Source organism: Enhydra lutris, unplaced genomic scaffold (assembly GCF_002288905.1).
Source record: "Enhydra lutris kenyoni isolate GAN:26980312 unplaced genomic scaffold, ASM228890v2 scaffoldscaffold23, whole genome shotgun sequence".
Taxonomy (NCBI): domain Eukaryota; kingdom Metazoa; phylum Chordata; class Mammalia; order Carnivora; family Mustelidae; genus Enhydra; species Enhydra lutris.
Genome location: NW_019154107.1, coordinates 12,566,784 through 12,591,907, shown reverse-complemented (window position 1 = coordinate 12,591,907; position 25,124 = coordinate 12,566,784). Strand labels below are relative to the sequence as shown.

The 25,124-nt window shown below is 38.7% G+C and overlaps 1 protein-coding gene and 1 pseudogene across 3 annotated transcripts in view; both read left to right on the top strand.

Moving 5' to 3' along the window:
* The window catches only part of LOC111150506 (TGF-beta activated kinase 1 and MAP3K7 binding protein 3), a 94,316-nt gene that overhangs the window by 12,860 nt on the left and 56,332 nt on the right, over window positions 1-25,124 (top strand). For all 3 annotated transcript variants that reach the window (XM_022507991.1, XM_022507992.1, XM_022507989.1), the window contains exon 2: window positions 20,580-20,682. The gene's annotated coding sequence lies outside the window, so the exon portion shown is untranslated. The remainder of the gene's footprint in view (window positions 1-20,579; window positions 20,683-25,124) is intronic.
* LOC111150507 lies at window positions 23,278-23,932 on the top strand (annotated as a pseudogene).

Here is a 25,124-nt window from a genome sequence, read left to right as displayed (position 1 = left end):
GGGGTGGCTCAGTGGGTTAAGCCGCTGCCTTCGGCTCGGGTCATGATCTCAGAGTCCTGGGATCGAGCCCTGCATCGGGCTCTCTGCTCTCTAGGGGAGCCTGCTTCCTCCTCTCTGCCTGCCTCTCTGCCTGCTTGTGATCTCTCTGTCAAATAAATAAATAAAATCTTTAAAAAAAAAAAGATTTTATTTATTTGAGGGGTGCCTGGGTGGCTCATTCATTAAGCATCTGCCTTCGGCTCAGGCCATGATCCCAGGGTCCTGGAATTAAGCCCCATATCAGGCTCCCTGTTTAGCGGGGATCCTGCTTCCCCCTCTGCCTGCCACTCCCTGCTTGTGTTCCCTCTCTCGCTGTCTCTCTCTGTCATAAATTTAAAAAATCTTTAAAAAAAGATTTATTTATTTGACAGAGTGCCTGTGTTAGTGCACATGCAGGAGGAGAGGCAGAGCCAGAGGGAGGAGCAGGCTCCCTGCTCTGATGTGGGGCTGGATCCCAGGACCAGGATCATGACCTGAACCACACAGGTGCCTCCTTCTTGTGCTTTTGATTTGTATTTCCCTGATCATTAATGATGTTGAGCATCTTTTCGTTGAACATCTTTTCATGGAGCTGTAGGCCTTCTGCATGCCTTGCTTAGAAAAGTGCCTATTCAGAACTTCCGCCCATTTATAAATTGGGTTGTTTGGGTTTGTGGTTTTTTGTTTGTTTGTTTGTTTGTTGCTATTGAGTTGTATGAGTTCTTTATATATTTTGGATATTAACTACTTACCAGAGATATGATTTGCAGATATTTTCTCCCATTCAGTAGGTTGCCTTTTCAAGTTTGTTGGTGATTTCCTTTGCTGTGCAGAGCCTTTAGTTTGATGTAGTCCCACTTGTTTGTTTTGCTTTTGTTGCCTTTGGTTTTGGAGTCAGATCGAGAAAAATCTTCACCAAGACTGATGTCAAGCTTATTATAGCCTGTGTTCTCTTATAGTTGTATGGTTTCATGTCTTAAACATTCAAGTGTTTAATCCATTTTGACTTAATTTTGGGGTATGGGGTAAGATCATGATCCAGTTTCATTCTTTTCCAAGTAGCTCTTCAGTTTTCCTGACAGACTTTATTGAAGAGACTCTGCTTTCCTCACTGTATGTTTTTGGCTTCTTTGTCATAAATTGATTGACTGTATATGCTTGAATGTATTTCTGGGCTGTCTGTCCTGTTCTCTTGGTCTATGTGTTTGTTTCTATGCCAATACCATACTCTTTTAATGGCTATAGATAGCTTTGTAAGATAGCTTGAAATCAGCGAGTATGATGCCTTCATCCCTGTTCTTTTTTCTTAAGATTGCTTTGGCCATTTTTTAGGGTCTTTTGGAGGTCAATCCTACACATTTTAGTATTGTTTATGTGAAATACCAAACCATCACTGGTATTTTGGTAGGGATTGTATTGACTCTGTGGATTGCTTTGGGTGGTTATGAATATTTTAACAATATTAGTTCTTCCAATCCACGAGCATGGTATTTCTTACCATTTATTTGTGTCTTCAATTTCTTTCATCACTGTCTTAATCCCATTACATAATATCATGTCATTTGCAGATAGTAAGAGTTTTACTTTTCCCTTACCAATTTAAATGCCTACTTCTTTTTCTTGCTTAATTGGTCTGCTGAGATTTCCAGTACTAGGTTGAATCAAAGTGGTGAGATTGTGGGCATCCTTGTGTTTGTTCCTGATCTTAGAGGAAATGCTTTCAGCTTTTTACTGTTGGAGTGTGCTGTTATGTGAGAGCTTGTTATAGATGGCCTTTATTATATTGAGTTATGTTTCCTCTATACCTAACTTTGTTCAGATGTTTTATCATAAAAAGATAACTGATTTTTTTTGCATCTATTGAGATGATCATATGATTTTTATCCTTTATTTTGTTAATGTGGTCTGTAACATTGATTTGCATGCTTGTATCTCTGGAATAAATCTCACTCGATTCTGGTGTATGATTCTTTTAATGTATTGTTGAACTTGGTTTGTTACTATTTTTTTGAGGATTTTGCATCTATGTTCATCAGTGATACTGGCCTATAATTTTCTTTGATTGTGGTGCCCTTGTTTAGTTTTGGTATCAGAGTAATGCTGGTCTTGTAAAATGAGTTTGTAAGTGTTCCCTTCTCTTCCATTTTTTTGGGAAGAATTTGAGAATGATTGATACTCTTGTTTGAATGTTTAGTAGAATTCACTAGTGTCACTGCCTGTCCTGGTGTTTTGCTCATTGGAAGGTATTTGATTATTGATGCAATCTCCTTACTAGTAATAGTTCTTTTTTTTTTTAAGATCTTATTTATTTCTTTGGGGTGCCTGGGTGACTCAGTGGGTTAAAGCCTCTGCCTTGGCTCAGGTCATGATCCCAGGGTCCTGGGATAGAGCCCTACATCCGGCTCTCTGCTCAGCAGGGAGCCTGCTTCCTCCTCTCTCTCTCTCTCTCTCTCTCTCTGCCTGCCTCTCTGCCTGCTTGTGATCTCTCTCTGGCAAATAAATAAAATCTTAAAAAAAAAGATTTTATTTATTTCTTTGTTCAAGAGGGAGAGAGTGCACGTGCATGCACAAGCAGGGGAAGTTGCAAGCAGAGGGAGAAGCAGGCTCCCCATTGAGCAAGGAGGCAGATGTAGGACTTGATCCCAGGACCCTGGGATCATGACCGGAGCCAAAGGCAGCCACTTAACCAGCTGAGCCACCCAGGTGTTACACTAGAAATTGTTCTATTCACATACTCTATTCTGCAATAATTTAGTCTTGGAAGGTTGTATGTTTCTAGGAATTAATTCATTTCTTCCAGGTTTTTCAGTTTACATATAATTGTTTATTGTGATCTCTTATGATCCTTTGTATTATTTATTTATTTGACAGACAGAGATCACAAGTAGGCAGAGAGGCAGGCAGAGAGAGAGGAGGAAGCAGGCTCCCCCACCAAGCAGAGAGCCGCATGTGGCGCTTGATCCCAGGACCCTGGGATCATGACCTGAGCTGAAGGCAGAGGCTTTAATCCACTGAGCCACCCAGGCAACCCCCCCACCGATCCTTTGTATTTATGTGGGATCTCTTGCATCCTCTTTGATTCTGTTTTTATGTATTTGAGTCCTCTTTTTTTCTTGTTGAGTCTAGCTAAAAGTTCTCAATTTTGTTGTCTTTTCAGATAACTAGCTCTTCATTTTATTGATCTTTTCTGTTGTCTTTTTCATGTTTATTTCACTTATTTCTATTCTGTTCTTTGTCATTTCCTTCAGTTTACGAACTCTAGGCTTCCTCCCCCATCCCAGGTCCTTGGGGTGTAATGTTAAGTCGTTTGAGATCTTTCTTGTCTTTTTATATAGGCATTTGTTGCTTTGAACTTTTCTGTTAGAACTGCTTTTTCTGCATTGCATAAATCTTGGCATATTTACATTTTCATTTGACTCAAGGTATTTCTTTTATTTATTTTTAAAATTTTAAAAAAAATTTTTAAAGATTTTATTTATTTATTTGACAGAGAGAGAGAGATCACAAGTAGGCAAAGAGGTAGGCAGAGAGAGAGGGGGAAGCAAGCTCCCTGCTGAGCAGAAAGCCTGATGCAGGGATTGATCCCAGGACCCTGAGATCATGACCTGAGCTGAAGGCAGAGGCTTAACCCACTGAGCCACCCAGGCACCCCTCAAGGTATTTCTTTAAAGTTTTTATTTAAGGGGTGCCTGGGTGGCTCAGTTGTTAAGTGTCTGCCTTCGGCTCAGGTCATGATCCCAGGGTTCTGGGATCGAGCCCTGTGTCAGGTTGCAATCAAGTCCCCTTTCGGGCTCCCTGCTCAGTGGGGAGGCTGCTTCTCGTTCTCCTGTTCTCCCTGCTTGTGTTCCCTCTCACGTTGTCTCTCTCTCTCTGTCAAATAAATAAATAAAATCTTTAAAAAATAGTTTTTAATTCCAGTTAGTTAACTTACAATGTAATAGTAGTTTCAGGTGTACAATACAGTGACGAAGCACTTGCATCCATCACTTGGTGCTCATCATAGGTGCACTTCTCAATCCCCTTCACCTGTTTCACCCCCCACCCCTCCCCTCTGGTAACCATCAGTTTGTTCTTTGTAGTTAAGATTTTGTTTCTTGGTTTGCCTCTCTTTTTTTTTCCTTTGCTCATTTGTTTTGTTTCTTAAATTCCACTTGAGTGAAATTATATCATTTATCTTTCTCTGACTTTTTTTGCTTAGCATAATATTCTCTAGCTTCATTCACATCATTGCAAATGGCAGTATTTCATTCTTTTTTATGGCTGAGTAGTATTTCATTATATATTCCAGGAACCTCTATACTGGTTTCCAGAGTGGCTGCACCAGTTTGCATTCCCACCAATGGTGTAAGACTGTTCCCCCCCCTCTTTTTATTAAAGATTTTATTTATTTATCTGACAGAGAGAGACACAGAAAGAGAGGGAACACAAGCAGGGGGAATGGGAGAGGGAGAAGCAGACTCCCTGCTGAGCAGGGAGCCCGACTCAGAGCTCGATCCCAGGACCCTGGGATCATGACCAGAGCTGAAGGCAGACAGACGCTCAACGACTGAGCCACTCAGGCATCTTGACAGTTTCCCTTTTTTTTAAACAGCCTCACCAGCACCTGCTGTTTTCCTGTGTTGATTTCAGCCATTCTGACAGGTGTGCAATGATCGCTCATTGCAGTTTTGAATTGCATTTCCCTGATGATGAGTGATGTAGAGCATCTTTTCATGTGTCTGTTGGCTGTCTGGACGTCTTCTTCGGCGAACTGTCTATTCATGTCTTCTGCCCATTTTTTAACTGGATTATTCAATTTTGGGGGGTTGAGTTTGATAAGTACTTTATATATTTTGGATACTAACTCTTCATCAGATGTTATTTGCAAAATCTTCTCCCATTCCATAGGTCACCTTTTTGTTTTATTGTTTCCTTCACTGTGCACAAGCTTTTTATTTATTTATTTTTATTTATTTATTACTGGTATTTTGGGATTACTTCCAAGCTTTTATTTTGATGTAGTCCCAGTAGTTTATTTTTGCTTTTGTTTCCCTTGCCTCTGGTGACATAACTAGAAAGAAGTTGCTATAGCTGATGTCAAAGAAGTTACTGCCTGTGTTCTCTTCTAGGATTTTTATGGTTTCAAGTGTTACATTGAGGTCTTTCATCCATTTTGAGTTTATTTCTGTGTATGGTGTAAGAAAGTTGTCTACTTTCCTTCTTTTGCGTGTCGCCATCCAGTTTTCCCAAGACCATTTGTTGAAGTGACTGTCTTTCCCATTCGATATTCTTTCTTGATTTGTTGAAGGTTAATTGACCATATAATTGAGAGTTCATCTCTGGGTTTTCCATTCTGTGACATGGATCTATGGGTCTGTTTTTGTGTCAGTACCATACTGTTTTGATTACTGTACCTTTGTCATATAACTTGAAGTCTGGAATTGTGATTTCTCCAACCTTGCTTTTCTTTTTCAAGATTGTTTTGGCTATTGGAGGTCCTTCGTGGTTCTATACAAATTTTAGGATTGTTCTAGTCTGTGGAAAAAAACCCTGTTGGTATTTTGGTAGGGATTGCATGAAATGTGTAGATTCCTATCTTAATGTACTTCTTGATTTCTCTTTTTAATTTCTTTGTTGACCCATTTGACGTTTGGTAGCATGTTGCTTAATCTCCACATATTTGTGAATTTTCTGTTTTTCTTCTTTTAATTGATTTCAGTTTCATACTATTGTAGTTGGGAGAAGATGCTAAATATGTGTCTTTATTTTTTCTCATGACTATTTGGTAAAGCATATATTTGTAAAACTTTGTTTCGTCTGAAGTTTCAAATGTATTGGCATTACAGTTACACTTTTTTGTCATTTAATGTGTATAGATTTCTTAGTGATCGTCCTCCCTTCTGTTCCTTTTTTAAATAGCTTTGAGTGTACAATTTAATTTTTTTTTAATTTGACAGAGAGAGCGGGCAGAAGCAGGAGGAACAAGGCTCCGGCTGAGCAGAGAGCCCAACAAGGGGCTCCATCCCAGGACCCTGGGATCATGATGTGAGCTGAAGGCAGATGCTTAGCTGACTGAGCCACCCAGGTGCCACTCAATTTAGTGGTTTTTAATACATTCATAGAGTTGTCCACCATCATCATAATCAATTTTAGAACATTTTCATCACCCCAGAAAGAAATCCTCCTCCCATTAGCAGTCACTTCCCATTATCTCCCAAACTCTCTTCCCTCTTCATCAGCCTTAGGTAATCACAAGTCCTTTTTCCCCTTACAGAGTTGTTTATTCTGCAATTTTCATATAAATGGAATCATATGATATTTGGTCTTTTGTGAATGGCTTCTTTCACTTTTCATAATGTTAAGGTTTACTTGTAACATTTATCAGTTTTATATTTTATTGCCAGAAAATACTACATTTTATGGATATATCATTTTATTTATTCATTTATCAATTGACGGACATTTGGGTGATTTTTATTTTCTGGCTACTGTGGATAAAGCTACCTTAATCATTCATGTACAAGTTTTCATGCGGATGTCTATTTTTATTTCTCTTGGGCCTTTTTCATTTGTTACTGGATATATGTATCTCCCCCCCCTTTTAAAAATAATTTCCGGGGGCCCCTGTGTGGCTCAGTGGTTTAAAGCCTCTGCCTTCGGCTCAGGTCATGATCCCAGAGTCCTGGGATCGAGCCCCACATCGGGCTCTCTGCTCCACGGGGAGCCTGCTTCCTCCTCTCTCTCTCTGCCTGCCTCTCTGCCTACTTGTGATCTCTGTCTGAGAAATAAATAAATAAAATCTTTTAAAAAAAAATAATTTCCGTGGCATTTGGGTGGCTCAGTCGGTTAAGCATCTGCTTTCAGCTCAGGTCATGATCTTTGGGTCTGGGATCAAGTCCTATGCTCAGCAGGGGGTCTGCTTCTCCATCTGTCCCTCCCCCACATTCATGCTTCTGCACTCTCTGTCTCTCTTTCAAAATAAAATAAAATAATTTCTGTGGAGGTTTAGCAATTAGAGTAATTTTTAAAAAACAGCAACAACAACAAAACACCAATTTGGGGTGTTTTTCTGTCTTGTTATTATCTGCTTTTATGTTCATTATTTCCTTTTACTTATTTAGAATTTACTTTGCTTTTCTTATTCTAACTTTTTAACAGGGGTAGTTAGGTATAAATTTGCAACCTTCTATCCTTCCTAACACATGGATTTAAAACTGTCATTTCAAGGGAGACAAACTGTAAGAGACTCTGGACTCCTGGAAACAAACTGAGTGTTACAGAAAGGGGGGTTAGGGGGATGGGGTAACCGGGTGATGGGTATTAAGGAGTGCACGTGTTGTGGTGAGCACTGGGTGTTATATGCAACTAATGAATTTGTTGAACACTATCTCAAAAACTAATGATGTACTATATGGTGGCTAACTGAACATAATAAAAACTTAAACAAAACAAAAAATTATCATTTCACTTTCAAGTATTTACACGAATCCCATAATTTTGGGGGGTAATATTTTCATTATTTCATATCATTTTCTGATTTCCATTGTTATGTCTTCTTTGATCCGTGGGTTTTTTAATAAAATTGTATTTCTTAAGTTCTAGTAATAAGAGAATTTTCTAAGTATGTGTATTTTGTAATTGGTTTCTGCCTTTATCACATTTTTCTTAGAGAACTTCCTTTGAGTGACTTTAAGATTCTTTAGATTTACTTTATGGTCAACCTGTGGTCATTTTCTGTAATGAAAGTGCTTGGCAAGTGTATGTTCTGTAGGTCTTGGATTCAGTGTTCTGTGTGTGCCCATTGGTGAAGTTTGTTAACTGTGTTGTTTCAGTATTACAGATTTTTTGTCATCTTACTCTTTTAACTACCGAGAGAGATCTTTTTTTATATAAAGATTTTATTTATTTGCTAAAGACAAAGAGAACAAGCTGGGAGAGTGGCAGAGGGAGAGGGAGAAGCAGGCTTCCTACCCAGCAGAGAGCCCAAGGTGGGGCTTGATCCTAGGACCCTGGGATCATTACCTGAGCTGTAGGTAGACGCTTAACCAGCTGAGCCACCCAGGGACTGGGAGAGCAATTTTTAAAACTGCCACTGTGATACTGACCTGTGTCTGTTTCTCCTAGTAATTATATCCACTTTACCTATGTATATAATTTGAGGCCATGTTACTAGTTGCATACAAATTTAGTTAGTTATATTGTTGTGGTGAGTTAAATGTTTTATTGTTTTTGAAGTGACTCTTTTAAGTCTGGTGATGATTTTTCTTTGATGTCTGTTTTGTCTGAAACTAATTTAGGTATTGCATCTTTACTTTGGTTAATGTTTGCATGATGTATTTTTTTATCCTTTTAATTGTTTTTTTTTTTAAGAGATTTTATTTATCCATTTGACAGAGAGAAAGAGAAAGAGAGAGACAGAGACAGAGACAGTGAGCATGTGCACAAGCAGGGGGAGTGGCAGATGGAGAGGGAGAAGCAGGCTTCTTGCTGAGCAGGGAGCCGGATGCTGTGCTTGATCCCAGAACCCTGGGATCATGACCTGAGCCAAAGGCAGACTCTTAACCAACTGAGCCACCCAGGTGCCCCTACTTTTAATCTTTTTGTATTATGTTTTGGATGGGTCTCTTGAAAGCAACATCTATTTGTAGGGTTGGTTTTTTTTTTAATTTTTAAAGACTATTTATTTGACAGGGATCACAAGTAGTCAGAAAGGCAGGCAGAGAGAGAGGGGGAAGCAGTCTCCCCCTCTGAGCAGAGAGCCCGATGCAGGGCTCCATCCCAGGACCCTGAGATCATGACCCAAGCCAAAGGCAGAGGCTTAACCCAGTGAGCCACCCAGGCGCCCCTCTAGGTTTTTTTTTTTTTTTAATCCAATCTGATAATCTTTAATTTTTTGGAGAACATTTAATTGATTCGCATTTAATATGATTACTGGTATTTTGGGATTACTTCCAGCGTCACATTTCTGTTTCACCTGTTAGGTATTTTCTTTGTCTCTTCCTTTAGTTTGATTATCTTTTATATCACTTTTTCCATTATTGGTTCAGATATCACCTATTCACTTTCTTTTCGTGATTACCCAGGGCTTACAGCATGTATATTTCACTTATCAAAGTTTAGTGTTAAGTGATACTTTTACTTTCCTCTTGGTTGAAGCAAGAATATTAAAACTCCTTAGTTCCATTTAACCACCTACTGACATACATGCTTTTGTCCTGTAATTTCACTTTCTGTATATATTTTTTAATAAAAGATATACATATTTAATATATATAACTTAGTTCAGAGATAAGTTTCTGCATGTATCTTAAATTCCACTAGACAATATTTTATACAGTGTTTTGTTAGGTTTTAAACTGCTTACTTAAACTTTCATGGTTTTCATTCTTTTCTGCATCTCTGACCTTTCAATTTGGATCAGTTTTCTTTTGCTTTATGATTTTTTTGGGTTTGCTGGAAGTGAATTCTGTTTTTACTTGTCTGAAAATATATTTCATTTCCGTTCTTGATGGATATTTTCTCTGCAGTGAAATACTAGGTTGGCAGTTGTTTTTCTTTCTGCTCCTCAGAGATTGTTTTAGCTTCCATGTTTGTTGTTACAAATTAAGCTATCTGAAGTGTTGCTTCTTTGAAAGTAATCTCCTCCCCCCTCATGCACTTAAGTTTTTCTTTGTTGATTGTGAGCTTGGAATTCCTTGAGAATTTTTTAGAAGGTCTTATTTATTTATTTGAGAGAGAGAGAGAGAGAGAGGAAGTGCAGGAGCAGGTGGAGGTGCAGAGGGAGAGGGAGAAGCAGACTCCCTGCCTAACAGGGAGCCTGACATGGGGCTTGATCCCAGAACCCCAGGATCATGATCTGAGCGGAACCCAGATGCTTACCTGACTGAAGCCCCCAGTGTTCCCATTGAGAATCTTTAGTTTGTGGTCTGACATCATCTATCATTTTTGGAAAATTTCAGCTATTCATATATTGCTTTTGCCCCATACTGTTTTTTTCTCCTGGGATTCCAATTAACTACATTGTATGGTAGACCTTCTACTATACTCTAAGCTTTTTTTCTTCCTAATCTGTCTTTTGATTTACTATCCCACCGGCTGTGAAACCTGTTTATTGAATTCTTAATTTTGGTTTTGCATTTTTCAGTATCATAATTACTTTTTCTTTTAAAAATCTTCTATGTCAATTTTTACGGTATTTTAGTTCATTGATGGGTTCAAGTTGTAATTTAAAAATCTCTATTTGGTAATTCCAATATTTGGAGTCCCTCTGAGTCACTTTTTGTTGTTTTGTTTGCTGTTTCTATGGCATTTGATCTTTATCTCTTGTCACCTCAAGTGTCTAGTTCTCAACTGTATGCTGGGCACTGGATTTGAAAGATCATTTTAGAAATATATTTGAGACCAAGGATGTCTTCCAGAAAGGATTTATTTTTGTGGCATCTGGTTTTTTTTTTCTTTTTTTTTTTTTTGGGAGAGAGAGAGAGAAGGAGCAGAGGGAGAGAATCATAAGTAGGCTCTACATGTGCAGAGCCCCACAGAGGGCTGGATCTTACAACCCTGAGATCATGATCTGAGCCAAAATCAAGAGTTAGATGCTTAACCACTTGAGCCACCCAGGTGCCCCATATTTTTGTGACATCTGCTTGAGAGAATCCAGGATTACTTAGTCTCATCTCAACTTTTAAGACTTTTTCTTGGCCAACCAGTTGACTCAGGGCCAAATTCCATTCAGTGTATGGATTGATTCATTTCTTGTTCACCCTTATGATATGGTACTGCTCTTCAGTTTCCTGACCTGAAGGTGGGAGAAGAGGATTTTCCTTCTGTCCTTCTCAGCCTATCAGGCTGTCAGATACAGTTTAACCTCAGTTTCCTCTGAGTTGTTGGGTAACTTCTTAGAATCTTCTGATCCTTTAATCAGTCCACAAGCACTATCCTGTTGGTTCAGTCTTTTACAAAACTCATTCCTTTTTTTTTTAAGATTTTATGTATTTATTTGTGTGTGAGAGAAAGAGAACACATGAGAGGCAGGAAGAGGCAGTGGGAGAGGGAGAAGCAGACTCTCCGCTGAGGAGGGAGCCAGATGTGGGGCTCAATCCCAGGACCCTGGGATCATGACCTGGGCCAAACGCGGATGCCTAACTGACTGAGCCACCCAGGTGCCCCTGTAAGAGTCATTTCTTATATTTTGTGCCGTTCTGTTTACATGTCTTCAGCAGGAAGATTGGTTTAAGTCACGTAATGTGCCATAACCAAGAGAGGAGGTCCTTCTGTTGGCTCTTTATGGCAGAATATGATTTTGTTATGTTTCTCTAAGAGTTCAGACTCAGCCCCTAGTTCTCTTTTAAGTTTTGTTTTATGTAATTGTACTCGGATAATTTTGTACATTTGTATTAAAAGGTTATGTTCTGTGTGTGTGTGTGTGTGTGTGTATAAATTATAAAGAAACTTTTACCAGAATACTCAGTGTTTTAAGTCTCTTCAATGTTGGGCACTTTCTAGACCTTGACAGTGGACACATTTGTTTTATTTAAGTTTCAGCTAAAAATAGTGTCTGGAATGAGTCTCAGAACGTGAATCCCTCTTAATTGCTCTTGAAAATGGGATGTGCAGTATCAACTATTTTTTTTTTTATGTCGTGCAAAAGAATGCTTTCCTAGCTACACTTTTACCATCATTACATCTTTCTTAGTTTATCTCTTTGTAGGTATGATATATATCTGTCCTTTTAAAAATAGAAAGATGCCATTCTGCAGAGATGCCTTTTTGCTGTCCTGTGAGAGATCTCAAACAGCCTCATAAATTAATATAGTTATGCAAGTGGAGGACCATTTTCCTTCTTTGTGTAGTTTTCATAATAGCCTGGTGAGGTGGTGATAGTTATGTATATTACACAAAGGGTTAGGAAACAGGGCCTAAGAGAAATTAAGTGACTTGTCTGTTGCCTTATACCTGGTTAAGGGCATATGTCCTTTGTCTGTGACCACTAGGGCATTTTTTTTCATCTCTTGTGACCCGTTAAAACTTGCCTATAGATACTCACTGATTGCCCAGTTTTGTCATGTTAATGCTTTTTTCTTTCTGTAAACTAAATGGTAGAATGACTTCATAATTCATGTCCTAAGGATTGAGACAATTGGGAGATTATGCCTTCATATCCGAGCCTCACTGACTCCCCCACCCCTTTCCCACCCCCTGCCATTTCTAGAACATGGTTCCACTAGCTCTGGAATTTGCCAACTCTTCTGCCCTGTTGGAAAGCTTGCTTTTGTTACTCGTCTTTTCTCATCCCCACGTGTATAGTCAGTCCTTTTCCCTCTCTTTAGACATGCTTCTGTTTTTCCACTTCTGAGAGATACCTTTCTTTTTTTTAACACATTTGCCATCCTTATTATTCTTATGGTTAAAATCAAACTCTGTAACTCCCTTACTGGACATCTTCTGTAAGGCTTTTTTTCTTGCTTCTCTAATCACTCTTGATTAAGATCCTAGTAAAAATCTTGTTTGCTCTGATCATATGAACCTTAGGGAGAACAAAAAGCTATTCTCCCTTGGACCTTTTTTGCAGCAATAGTGTCACTGCTTCACCAGAAGTATGGTGCTTCTGCATGGTGCTCACATCTCACTTTCAATGCTCTTGTTAGGGTAACCTTGAACAGTTATCTTTTATTAGGTCTGTGAATGTCAAACGTTCTTGTTTACTTGGAGTATATTCAGTTACATAGTGTTCATTTACTACATGTTTAAGGGTATGAGGATGTGGCCTCATTCAGTATTACTCCATTTTCTTTCAAGAACTATTTTTTTAGATCCCTGTCTAAGGATTCTTTTCTTGAAAGTTCATTTATTAGTTTTGCCTCCTGTCCCACTGACAAATCTGTCATTCATTGAAATATTGATAGATCTGGGTGGCTCAGTTGGTTAGGCATCTGACTCTTGATTTCGGCTCAGGTCATCGTCTCAGGGTCCTGAGATTGAGTCCCCCTGTGAGGCTCTGCACTCTCTGGGGAGTCTCCTATTCTCCCTCACCCCCTGCCCTTCTATCCCTGTTCATTCACGTGAGCTCTCGCGAGCTCTCTCTCAGATCTTTAAAAACAGAACTAAAATTTTGATAGAACTGTGACTGGTGCCATCATCTTTTGGATATCCTCATCAGAACTTTTGCATTTTTCCCCTTCCTTTTTTAAAATCTTGTATCTGTTTTGTTGTCTGCTTTGATTATTTTTCTTCTGTTAACTTGCTTTACCTGAACCCATCTCTCCTTTCTCTGAACTCTGTTATTAGTGTATGGAGTATGTTCTTTTTCACCAGCTCAGGTGGAAGCTTTAAAACCAGGAACGGGCTTCCCAGTCTTGCTTTACCACTTACTGCAGAGCCTGCATATAATAACTTTTCAATAAATACTTAAATTAATATGTGCAGTATAATCAGTTATAAATGATAATGTGATCATTATAATTAATCATATGGTTACTAACATTAGTATTAAATTGATAGTTAAAATAAATAGTGTTGGCTCTTTAAGGATTTTATCTTTGGACTGTGGACTGCCTTAAGAACTCTTGCAGTAGTTTTATATCCGAGGCTTTTTCTGCAGTCTCTGTAAAAAGTAATGAAAGTGGTCTTTTAAATGTTAATTTGAATTAATTGTTGTTTTCTCCTTAGACTCTGCAGTGACTCTAGTTGATTGCTTTTATTTTAACCCTTTTTGTGAACATTTTGAAATGTACACAAAATTTAGTGAACCTCTGTGCTGTGGTCATCAACATTTCACCATACTTGTTTCCTCATCCCCCACCCCACTATTTTGCTGAGGATTTATAGCATATCTAAGACATTATTTTATTCCTAAATAATATGTCTCTAAAGCAGCACATTATCTTGCATTACTGCAATTTATGATCATATACAACACACCTGATAATGATTTCTTTTTTTAAAAAGATTTTATTTATTTGACAGAGATCACAAGTAGGCAGAGAGACAGGCAGAGAGAGAGGAGGAAGCAGGCTCCCTGCTGAACAGAGAGCCTGATGTGGGGCTCGATCCCAGGATCCTGGGATCATGACCTGAGCAGAACCACCCAGGCGCCCCTGATAATGATTTCTTAATAGCTTATATGATATTTAGTCCATGTTCAAGTTTCCCGGTTCTCTAAAAAACTTTTCTATGTAGTTTGTTTGATTTGTTGCAGGTTCAGGTGATAACATCCTGATCCCCTCATGGAACCCCACTTTTTACCTCATTCTTTTATCATCCATTGGTTACTAGTACATGGATTAGTTATTGAATTAAGTTAGGAAATTGAGGGGTGCCTGGCTGGCTGAGTTGGTAGAGCATGTGACTCTTGATCTTGGGGTTATGTGTTCAAGCCCCACATTGGGGGTAGAGTTTACTAAATAAAGAAATACATAAATAAATAAATAAAACAAAGTAGTGATTTTTCTAATTTGGTCACTTCTGCCATTATTAGCTGTACTCTTTCTCTGTAGAAGATTTTTCCTCATTTTAATAGGGCTACTTGGTTAACCTGAAATATCTAATCAGTTCTTGAGCTGTTAACGCCTCTTGGGGAACTAAACTAAACTAAAACTAAACTAAACTAAACTAAACTAAACTAAAGACTGCTTTCTTCTTTTTAAAATTGCTATATAAGTAGTGTACAATGTTATATTAGTTTCAGGTGTACAATACACAGATTCAACAATTCTGTGTATTACTCCGTGCTCACCATAAATGTAGTCACCATCTGTCACCAAACAACATTATTACAATATAACTGACTATATTCCCTATGTTACTTTTCATTTCAGTGACTTACTTATTTTATAACTAGAAGTTTGCACATCTTACTCCCTTTTGTTTCATCCATTCCCCACCCACCTCCCGTATGGCAACCATCAGCTTGTTCTCTGCATTTAAGAGTCTGTTTTACTGTGTTTTGCTTTTTAGATTCTACATGTAAGTGAAATCATATGGTATTTGTCTTTCTCTGACTTACTTCACTTAGCACAATACCTTCTAGGTCCCCATCTGTGTTGTCTCAAATGGCAAGATACAATTTTTTATGGTTGAGTAATACTCCATTACATGCACACACATACATACATGCTACATCTTCAGTGGTTCATTTATCTATGGATGGGCACTTGGGTTGTTTCCATATCTTGGCTATTGTAAATAATGCTGCAGTAAACATAAGGGTGCAGATATCAAATTAATGTTTTCATTTTCTTTGGGTAAATACCCAGTAGTGGACTACTGTATTATATAATATTTCTATTTTTAATTTTTTGGGGAACCTCCATAGTGTTTTCCACAGTGGCTATACTCATTTATATTTCCACCAACGAGTGAAGATTCCCTTTTCTCTACATCCTTTCCAACACTTGGTATTTCTTGTCTTTTTGATAATAGCCGTTCTGACAGGTTTAAGGTGGTATCTCATTGTGATTGGCATTTCCCTAATGACTGACATCTTTTTTTTTTTTAAGATTTTATCTATTTATTTGACAGAAAGAGAGAGAGAGAGAGAGAGAGAGAGAGGGAGATCACAAGTAGGCAGAGCAGCAGCAGGCAGAGAGAGGGGGGGGGAAGCAGGCTCCCTGCCCAGCGGGGAGTCTGATGCAGGGCTTGATCCCAGGACCCTGAGACCATGACCCGGGCCAAAGGCAGAGGCTTAACCAACTGAGCCACCCAGGTGCCCCTGAACATCTTTTTATGTGTCGTCCATTCGTATGTCTTCTTTGGAAAAATGTCCATTCAGGTCTTCTCATTTTTTAATCAGATTACTTGAGGGGTTTTTTTGGCCTTGAGTTATTAGATGTTCTTTTTATATTTTGGATATTAGCCCCTTATCAGTTAATATATTTGCAAGTATCTTTTTCCATTCTGTAGGTTGCCTTTTCATTTTGTTGATGCTTTTCTTTGTTGTGTAAAAGCCTTTTATTTTGGTGTAGTTCCAATAGTTTAATTTTGCTTTTGTTTCCCTTGCCTGGGGGACATATCTAGAAAAATGTTGCTAAGCCTGATGTCACCGAAATTGCTAGCTATGTTTTCTTCAAGGAGTTTTGTATTTTCAGGTTTTAGATTTATGTCTTCAATCCATTTTGAGTTTATTTTTGTGTATGGTGTAAGAAAGTGGTCCATTTTCGTTGTTTAGCATGTAGCTTGTTTGGTTTTCCCACCATCATTTATTAAAGAGACTCCTTTCCCCATTGTATACTCTTACCTCCTTTGTCATAGATTAATTGACTAAGTGTGGGTTTATTTCTGTGCCTTCTATTTTGTTTCTTTGATCTGTCTGTTTTTGTGCCAGTAGCATAGTGTTAATTATTACAGCTTTATAGTATGTCCTGATATCTGGGATTGTAGTACCTCCAGGTTTGTTCTTTCTCAAGATTGCTTTGGCTTGTCAGAGTGTTCTGTGGTTCCATATAGATTTTAGTATTATTTGTTCTAGTTCTGTGAAAAACGCTCTTGGTGTTTCAATAGGGATTATAGTGAATGTATAGATTTCTTTGGGTATTATGGATATTTAAAAATATTAATTATTCTAATCCATGAGCACGAAGTATCCTTCCATTTGTGTCTCTTCAGTTTCTTTCATTGGTGTTTTATAGTTTTCAGAATACAGGTCTTTCACATTCTTGGTTAAGTTTATTTGTAGGAATTTTTATCCTCTTTGGTGATATTGTAAATGGAATTGTTTTAATTTCTGTTCCTACTATTTCATTATTAATGTGTAGAAATGCAACATTTCTGTATATAATTTTATATCCTGCAACTTACTGAGTTCATTGATCAGTTCTAATAATTTTTTGGTGGAGGCTTTAGGGTTTTTTCTATATAGTATCACATCAACTGCAAATAGGTTTACTTGTTCTCTACAACTTTCTGCCCTTTTTTTTTTCTTTTTCTTGTCTGATTACTCTGACTAGGACTTCCAGATCTACGTTGAGCAAAAGCGGTGAGTGTGGACATCCTTGTCTTCTTCCTGATCTTAGAGGAAAAGTTCTCACTTTTTCATCATTGAGTATGCTGTTAGCTGTGGGTTTTTATATGTGGGTTTTATTGTGTTATGGTATGTTCTCTCTCATCCTACTTCATTGGGAGTTTTTATCGTGAGTGGTTGTGGTACTCTGTCAAGTGCTTTTTCTGCAACTGTTGAGATAATCATAAGGTTTTTTATCCTTTCTCTTGATTAGTTGATGTCTCATTGATTTGTGAGTATTGTACCACCTTTGCATCCCTGGAATAAATCCTACTTGATCACAGTGAATGATTCTTTTAATGTAATAATGAATTGGTGTGCTCATATTTTGTTGAAGATTTTTCATTTCTTTTCATCAGGGATATTTCTCTGTAATTTTCTTTTATTCTAATATCTTTGTCTGGTTTTGGTATCAGGGTAGTGCTGGTCTCATAGAATGATTAGGGAATTTTTCCTTCCTATTTTTTGGAATTCTTTGTTCAGGATAGATAATAACTCTTTAAATAATTGGTAGAATTCACCTGTGAAGCTATGTGGACCTAGACTTTTGCTTTTTGTAAGTTTCTTGATTACTGATTCAGTTTCATCTATTATAGTAATCATTCTGTTCAAATATTCTATTTCTTCCTGATTCAGTTTTAGAAAATTATATGTTTCTAGGAATTTAGCCATCTCTTCTAGGTTGTCCATTTTCATGCTGCATAGTTTTTGGTAGTAGTCTCTCTCTTTTTTTAAGATTTTATTTATTTATTTGACAGAGAGAGATCACAAGTAGGCAGAGAGGCAGGCAGAGAGAGAGAGGAAGCAGGCTCCCCGCTGAGCAGAGAGCCCCATGTGAGGCTCGATCCCAGGAACCTGGGATCATGACCTGGGCTGAAGGCAGATGTTTTAACCCACTGAGCCACCCAGGCGCCCTTTGGTAGTAGTCTGTTACAGTCTTTGTGTTTTTGTGGTGTCAGTTTGTTACTTCTCTTTCATTTCTGATTTATTTGAGCTCTCTTTTTTTCTTGATGAATCTGGCTAATGATTTATCAATTTTATCTTTTTTAAGAACCAGCTCCTCGTTTTATTGATCATTTTTTATTGTATTTGTAGTCTCTATGTCATTTCTTTTTCCTGTAGTCTTTACTATTTCCTTCTTTCTACTAGTTTTGGGCCTTGTTTTTTCTAGCTTCCTTAGGAGTAAGGTTAGATTGTTTATCTGACATTTTTCTCATTTCTTGAGGAAGGCCTGTATTGCTATAAATTTCGCTCGTAGAAGTGTTTTTGCTGCATCCCAAAGATTTTGGATCAGCATATTTTCATTTTCGTATGTCTCTATGTATTTTTTGATTTCCCATTTGATTTCTTGGTTGACCCATTTTTTTAGTACCACGTTGTTTTAGCCTATACGTATTTGTGTTTTTCCGGAATTTTTTCTTGTAATTGATTTGTAGTTTCATACTGTTTTGGTTGGAAAAGATGGTTGATGTGTTTTCAGTTTTCATTGAGACTTGTTTTATGACCTTACATGATCTATTCTGGAGAATGTTCCATGTGCACTTGAAGAGAATGTGTATTCTGTTTTCGGATGGAATGTTCTGTGTATATCTGTTAGGTCCATCTGGTCTAATGTGCTGCCTAAAGCCATTCTTTCCTTTTCATTTTCTGACTGAATGATCTATCTGTTGATGTAAGTGGGGTGTTAAAGTTCACTATTATTATTACTGTCTGTTTCTCCCTTTCTGTCTGTTAATAATTGGTTTACGAATTTTGGTTCTTCTATGCTGGGTGCATGGATATGTACAACTTTTATATCCTCTTACTGCATTGTTTCCTTTATAATTATGTAGGGCTTTTCTTTGTCTCTTGCTACAGTTTTCATTTTAAAGTCTATTTTGTCTGCTACAGGTATTGCTACCCTCCCTGGCTCTTGTACATAGTAAGTTTTTGTTTGTTTGTTTTGTTTTGTTTTTTTAATAGGCTCCACACCCAGTGTGGAGCACAACACGGGGCCTGAAACCATGGCCTGAGATCAAGACCTGAGCTGAAATGAGAAGGTCAGAGCCTTAACCTACTGAGCCACCCAAGTCCCCAATACCCTGGCTTTTTTTGTTTGTTTGTTTGTTTTCTCACTTGATTTGTATGATAAATGCTTTTCCATCCCTTCACTTTCAGTCCACATGTGTCTTTAGTTCTGAAGTGAGTGTCTTGTAGACTGCATATAGATGGATCCTGTTTTTTTTAATTCATTGACCTGGTATCTGTTTTTTTTTTAATTAAGTAGGCCCCACACCCAACATGAGGTTTGAACTCATGACCCTGAGATCAGGAGTTGCATGCTGTGCAGACTGAGCCATCCAGGTGCCCCTTACCTTGTATCTTTTTATTGGTGCTTTAGTCCATTTGCATTTAAAGTAATTATTGATAGGTATGTACTTATTTCTGCTTTCTTCTTTATGCATATTTATATATATTCACTGGCATTTATGATCAGGTATTTTTCTTTTTTTGTATTTTTGAGTGATAGGTGATTGACTTTGTGAGTTGGGTTATGGGGAGGGCTTCCCAGTCTTTAGTGAGCAGTTGTATGTAATTCTTTCTTTTTCTTTTTTTAATTTTATTTTTTAATTTTTTTAAGATTTTATTTATTTACCTGACAAAGATCACAAGTAGGCAGAGAGGCAGGCAGAGATGGAGGGGGAAGCAGGCTCCCCACTGAACAGAGAGCCCGATGCGGGGCTCGATCCCAGAACCCTGAGATCATGACCTGAGCTGAAGGCAGAGACTTAACCCACTGAGCCACCCAGGGGCACCTCTTTTTTTTTTTTAAGATTTTATTTATTTATTTGACAGGGATAGCAAGTAGACAGAGAGGCAGGCAGAGAGAGAAGGAGAAGCAGGCTCCCTGCCGAGCAGAGAACCAGATGTGGGGCTCAATCCCAGGACCCTGAGATCATGACCTGAGCTAAAGGTAGAGGCCCAACCCACTGAGCCACCCCGGCACCCTGAGCAGTTGTAATTCTATTGAGAAGGTATATCAGGTGACAAAGAACCATATACCCTCTTTGCTGTTGGGCTTTGCCTTAAGGGTGTGGTGCTCATTTGGGGTGTGGAAATCTAAAAAATTCCTTTACCAGAGAATAACTTAGACATGGTATGGAGTCATTTAAATTTTAAGACCTCTATGGCTCTTAAGGAACCTGAAATCCATTAAATTTTAATGGCTAGTATAAATGGGAAGCTACCGGGACCCCTGATGGTTTGCCAGGGCTGCAATTAAAGATCTTCTTGCTAGCTTTCTGGGAAGACAAAACCTCAGAAAATCTTTGCCCTAACCCTAACCCTCTGCTGTTGATAGATCTCCCTTAGGTACTAAAAGCGACTTAGTGGGAAGGGGAGCAAGGTGACTGATTTACTCAGGTGAACTTCCTGTTAGTGTTGATGGAACATCAACCTTATTTACTGAAATTTCAGGTAGTAAAGGTGTACAAACAAATGCTTTCTGTTTTATGACCTTGTATTTATTTGCTGTATAACTTGCTTATGCTCTTTTCTTTAAACCTTTCATAGTTGAAATCTTACCTGTTTGGTCTTTCATTTTTTTTAGGATAGTGTCTGCAGCCTTTTCTCAAGTTTTTCACCGTGAACTGTTGTGTGTCAAACTGGACAAGTTATCTTAGTTGAAGCTTCATCATTTTGAAAAATTGGAGGTAAGGAGTGTATATCTATATATATATATGTCTTTATTTCTGTAGTTATTAGAGCAAAAACCTTTTTTTGAAATCTAATCTGTATTGCTCTTAGCATCGTTGTTTATCTTACCCCTCACTCCCATCCTTTTTGTTCATTGAAGAGCAAGGATGAAAAAATAAAAGATGTCTAGGTAACCTCAGGTGTCCAGGCCCTAATTCAGGACCTTGAGGAGGTATATGTACATTTCATCTTTTTTTTTTTTTTATTAGAAACCTCACCAGCCGACGGAAAGGGTAGCTTAGAATTTGATTTTGAATTAAAGGGGCAAATCCCGCCCAGGTTCCAGACACCCAGTGATTGTGGCTGGAGCTGGGAAAGCTTTGAAGCCCTGCCCTCAGGAGTAACTGAGTGTGGTGTGTGTGTATGCTGACCTTCCAATTCTCTAGTTTTTATTGTAATTTTTCTTAGAGGTCCATGTTCAGTAACCAAGTTGTATAGATGATAAATCTAGTATTAAAACAAATATGGGTATAATTTTTTAAATGGTATTGTAGTATCCTTTTTGCTTTGAGCCATTGATAGATCTGTTTTAAGACTGTATAATAATATCACCTTTGATTTCTATCTAGTTTGTTTTTCCACCTTACACAAACGTTCCCACCCTTTTTTAAAAAAAAGATTTTATTTATTTATTTATTTGACAGACAGAGATCACAAGTAGGCAGAGAGGCAGGCAGAGAGAGAGGAGGAAGCAGGCTCCCTGCTGAGCAGAGAGCCTGATTCAGGACTCGATCCCAGGACCCTGAGATCATGACCTGCGCCGAAGGCAGAGGCTTTAACCCACTGAGCCACCCAGGTGCCCCACATTCCCACTCTTTTAAAACATCTGTTTCCTGGGACACCTGGATGGCTCAGTCACTAAGCGTCTGCCTTCTGTGCAGGTCATGATCCCAGAGTTCTGGGATCAAGCCCTACATCGGGCTCCCTGCTGGGTGAGAAGCCTGCTTCTCCCTCTTCTACTTCCCCTGCTTGTGTTCCCTCTCTCACTGTCTTTCTCTGTCAAATAAATAATTAACACCTTTAAAAAAATAAAACATCTGTTTCCTAGTATAATAACATGTGGGTGTGTGTTGTGAATTGAACACTGGACAAGATTTATGAGGCCTGTTTTATAAACTTAGCTTTTTTAGCAAATTTTAAAATCCCTGCGGCCTTTAGTTACCTCCTTGTGTAAAACAAGGGGATTGTACTGAGTTGGATTCAGAGTTTCTCAACCTTGGCACTATTGATATTTGGGACCAGATAATTCTTTGTTGTCTGGGCCTGTCCTGTGCCTGTAGGATGTTGAGCAGTGTCTTTGGCCTTTGTCTACCAAATGCCAGTAGCATCCCTCTCCAGTATGACGACTAAAATTGTCTCCAAACATTTCCAAATGTGCCTTTTTGGGCAAAATCATCCCCATTTGCGAGCCACTTGGTTACATGATGTGTAGAGTTCCTTCTAATGTTCTATTTCTGTTGTTCTTATTTCAAAGAACCCTATTTGCAACCTAGCTTAAATGTCATCTTTTTGATGAAGCTTTCATTCATACTCTTTTTCCTTGTCTTACTTTAATTGTTTCTGTATCTGACAGCTTATTATAGGACTTAATCCCACTCTACTATAACTGCCAGTGTGTTTCTTTGAGGGGGCATGGGTCTTGTCTACCTCTAAGCTGTGTGCTCAGATTTTGTTGAATGAACAGTGGGTTTGGGAGGATTGTCAGATTTGTCATTGTTAAATAAATGATTATAAGTGGTACTTTGTTCATCTTTCATACCTTTCTAGTGATCTTTGTGATCTTGAATTTCTGGGCTTAGGACACTGATTACTTAAAAAAAAAAACTTTTTAGAAGGTAGGAACCTCTGGTAGTATGTGAGGGAGCCACACAAAACACATTGAGGCTGCATTTGAGAAAGATACAGTCACAGAAAAATTCATAACATAAAGAGTTTTTTCGGCTTCTATGTCCAGATGTTCCTCAACTCCATTTGGTTAATTAGAAAGCTACCCATCTATTAAGATTAAAGTAAAATGGAAAGGTAGTAAATATTCTTTATTACATAACCTATAATACCTCATTCTAAGTCAGTATTTCTTATAACAACCCACAGTAAAAAAACCAAAACAAAACAAACCCCAAAAAACACATTTAAATCATGATTTAATACATATCTATACCTCAAATAAGTTTTTTGAGTAACTGTTTATCATTACTACGTATAAAGCACTCTGATGCTTTCTGTGATACTTCTTTTCTTTTTATAAAATGCTTGTCATCACCTAATAAATTTATTATACAATTCACTAATAGGCCACAACTTACCATTTGAAAAACACTGTTCTAAGTAATCTCTTTAATAAAATGTAGAGATGATCTGCCTTTAGCATGTGTTACCCATCAATTGTCATGTCTTTCTTTTTAAATAATGCCATTTAAGAATTGAGCTAATAAAGGCCTTGGAGGGGGAGGGACGGCAGGCCAAGAGAGCGGCACCCGGGTCCTGTGCTGAATGTGTGCCTGCCGGACGGGAGGCAGCCCAACCACAGCCTCGACCTTAGACCTGCCAGCATGGCTGGCTGGACCATGTGGACTGAGACCCAGAGCTGGGATAAGGATGACTTCAAGAAAGTGTTGGCAAGCATCAGGAAGGTCTGGAGATGGGAGAAGTCCTGAGTGACTGTGGGCGACATTTCCCTTCATATCTTCAAGTGGGTGCTAGTAGTGGACTCCAAGGAGGAAGAGTGACAGAGGGCAGGTGGGGGTGAAGAGGAATCCTAAGGCCGAGGGTGGGAAGGTGGGGTCACCAGTCCCCAGGGGCGGGGTTGCCCTTGCATCCTGTTGGATTTCCGTGAGAACCATAATCAGTTTCCATTTGGAAGGCTCCCTGCAAAAGGGCACTGATCCCAGCCCTGGGGGCATCTGCCAGCCCAGCTGCCCTTTGTCACCTCCCAGACTACCAGAAGGGGTCCCAGAGGGTGCTCGGCCCCCATGGCTGGTCTAAAGAGAGCCATCCCGGGAGCATTACTGCAGGCAGCACTGACGAACCCCAGTGCTGACCAAGGAGGATTCTGTTTCAGAACTGCTGGAGGCTGAGGCCTTTGGAGTTAACCCTACCTTTGAGCTAGTGCCGCCTGTCCCGAAGGCAGCCCAGGGCAACACAGAGCACTCAGGGTACCCTCTCCCCCTATTCAAGCACTACTGCCCAAATGCCCCTGACCCCTGAGAAGCCGGCCTGCCTGTTCCATCACCTGAGGAGCTCTTCTGGCCTTTTACAAATAAAGACCCTTTTGTTGGGGGGAAAAAAACCGACCTTGAAACACCTTGATTTCCAATTAGTATAAAATCCTGTATTTTGTCATTTTTACTAAGTATTTAGTGTGCACAAGGTACTGTTGGTTTTTGTTCTCAAGATTTACAATGATAATACCTAGAGGACAATAAAAAGTTAAAAAACATTATTTCAAGTGCTCATAGTGGTAATAAATGCACAACTTTTTGGACATTTAGGAGGGGGAAAAAGCTGTGGTGATTTAGGTCACTGGAAGAAAGTTGACATGAATGTGGGGTGGATTTTGCATTGTCATATCAGAGATTTGAAAAAGCTATTACATATGGTAGAAAACGGCATTCGTGTAGGTGCCCAGGACTTTTGCTCATTTTTGGGGGTAATGTTAAAGATAAAGTAATTAAGAAATTAAAAAATTTGGTAAAAATATGGTAAAGTGTGTGTGTGTGTGTGTGTGTGTGTGTGTGTGTGTGTGTATACACAGTATAAAGTGTATATGAATATATACAGCATAAACGGGGTGTGTTAACTCTCCTGTGGTTATGAAATGAGGTTCAGTCAGGAGACTTGTATCTCTCTGGTCCCTCTGATCTAAGGCATTATTTGCCCCCAAATGATAAAGTTAACATTGTAGTATAGGATTACTGGGATGAAGATATGGCAACCCCCCCCACTTTATCCACAGGGAATTATGTTTGAAGACACCCAGTAGATCCCCTAAACTGCAGATAGTACCAAACCCTATATATACTATGGTTTTTTTTTCCTAAAAGATTTTATATATTTATTTGACAGAGACAGTGATAGAGGGAACACAAGCAGTGGGGAGCTGGAGAGGGAGAAGCAGGCTTCCCACTGAGCAGGGAGCTAGCTCTACAGGAGGCTTGATCCCACCACGGCTGGGATCATGACCTGAGCTGAAGGCAGCCACTTAATGACTGAGCCACCCAGCTGCCTCTACTGTGTTTTTTTTTTTTCTGTATGTATATAGATACCTGTGGTAAAGTTTGTATATTAGGGACAGAAAAAGATTATTAATAATAAAATAGAACATTTATGACCGTATACCATAATGAAATTATGTGAATGTGGTGTCTCTCTTAAAATTGCTTTTTTTTTTGCACTCACC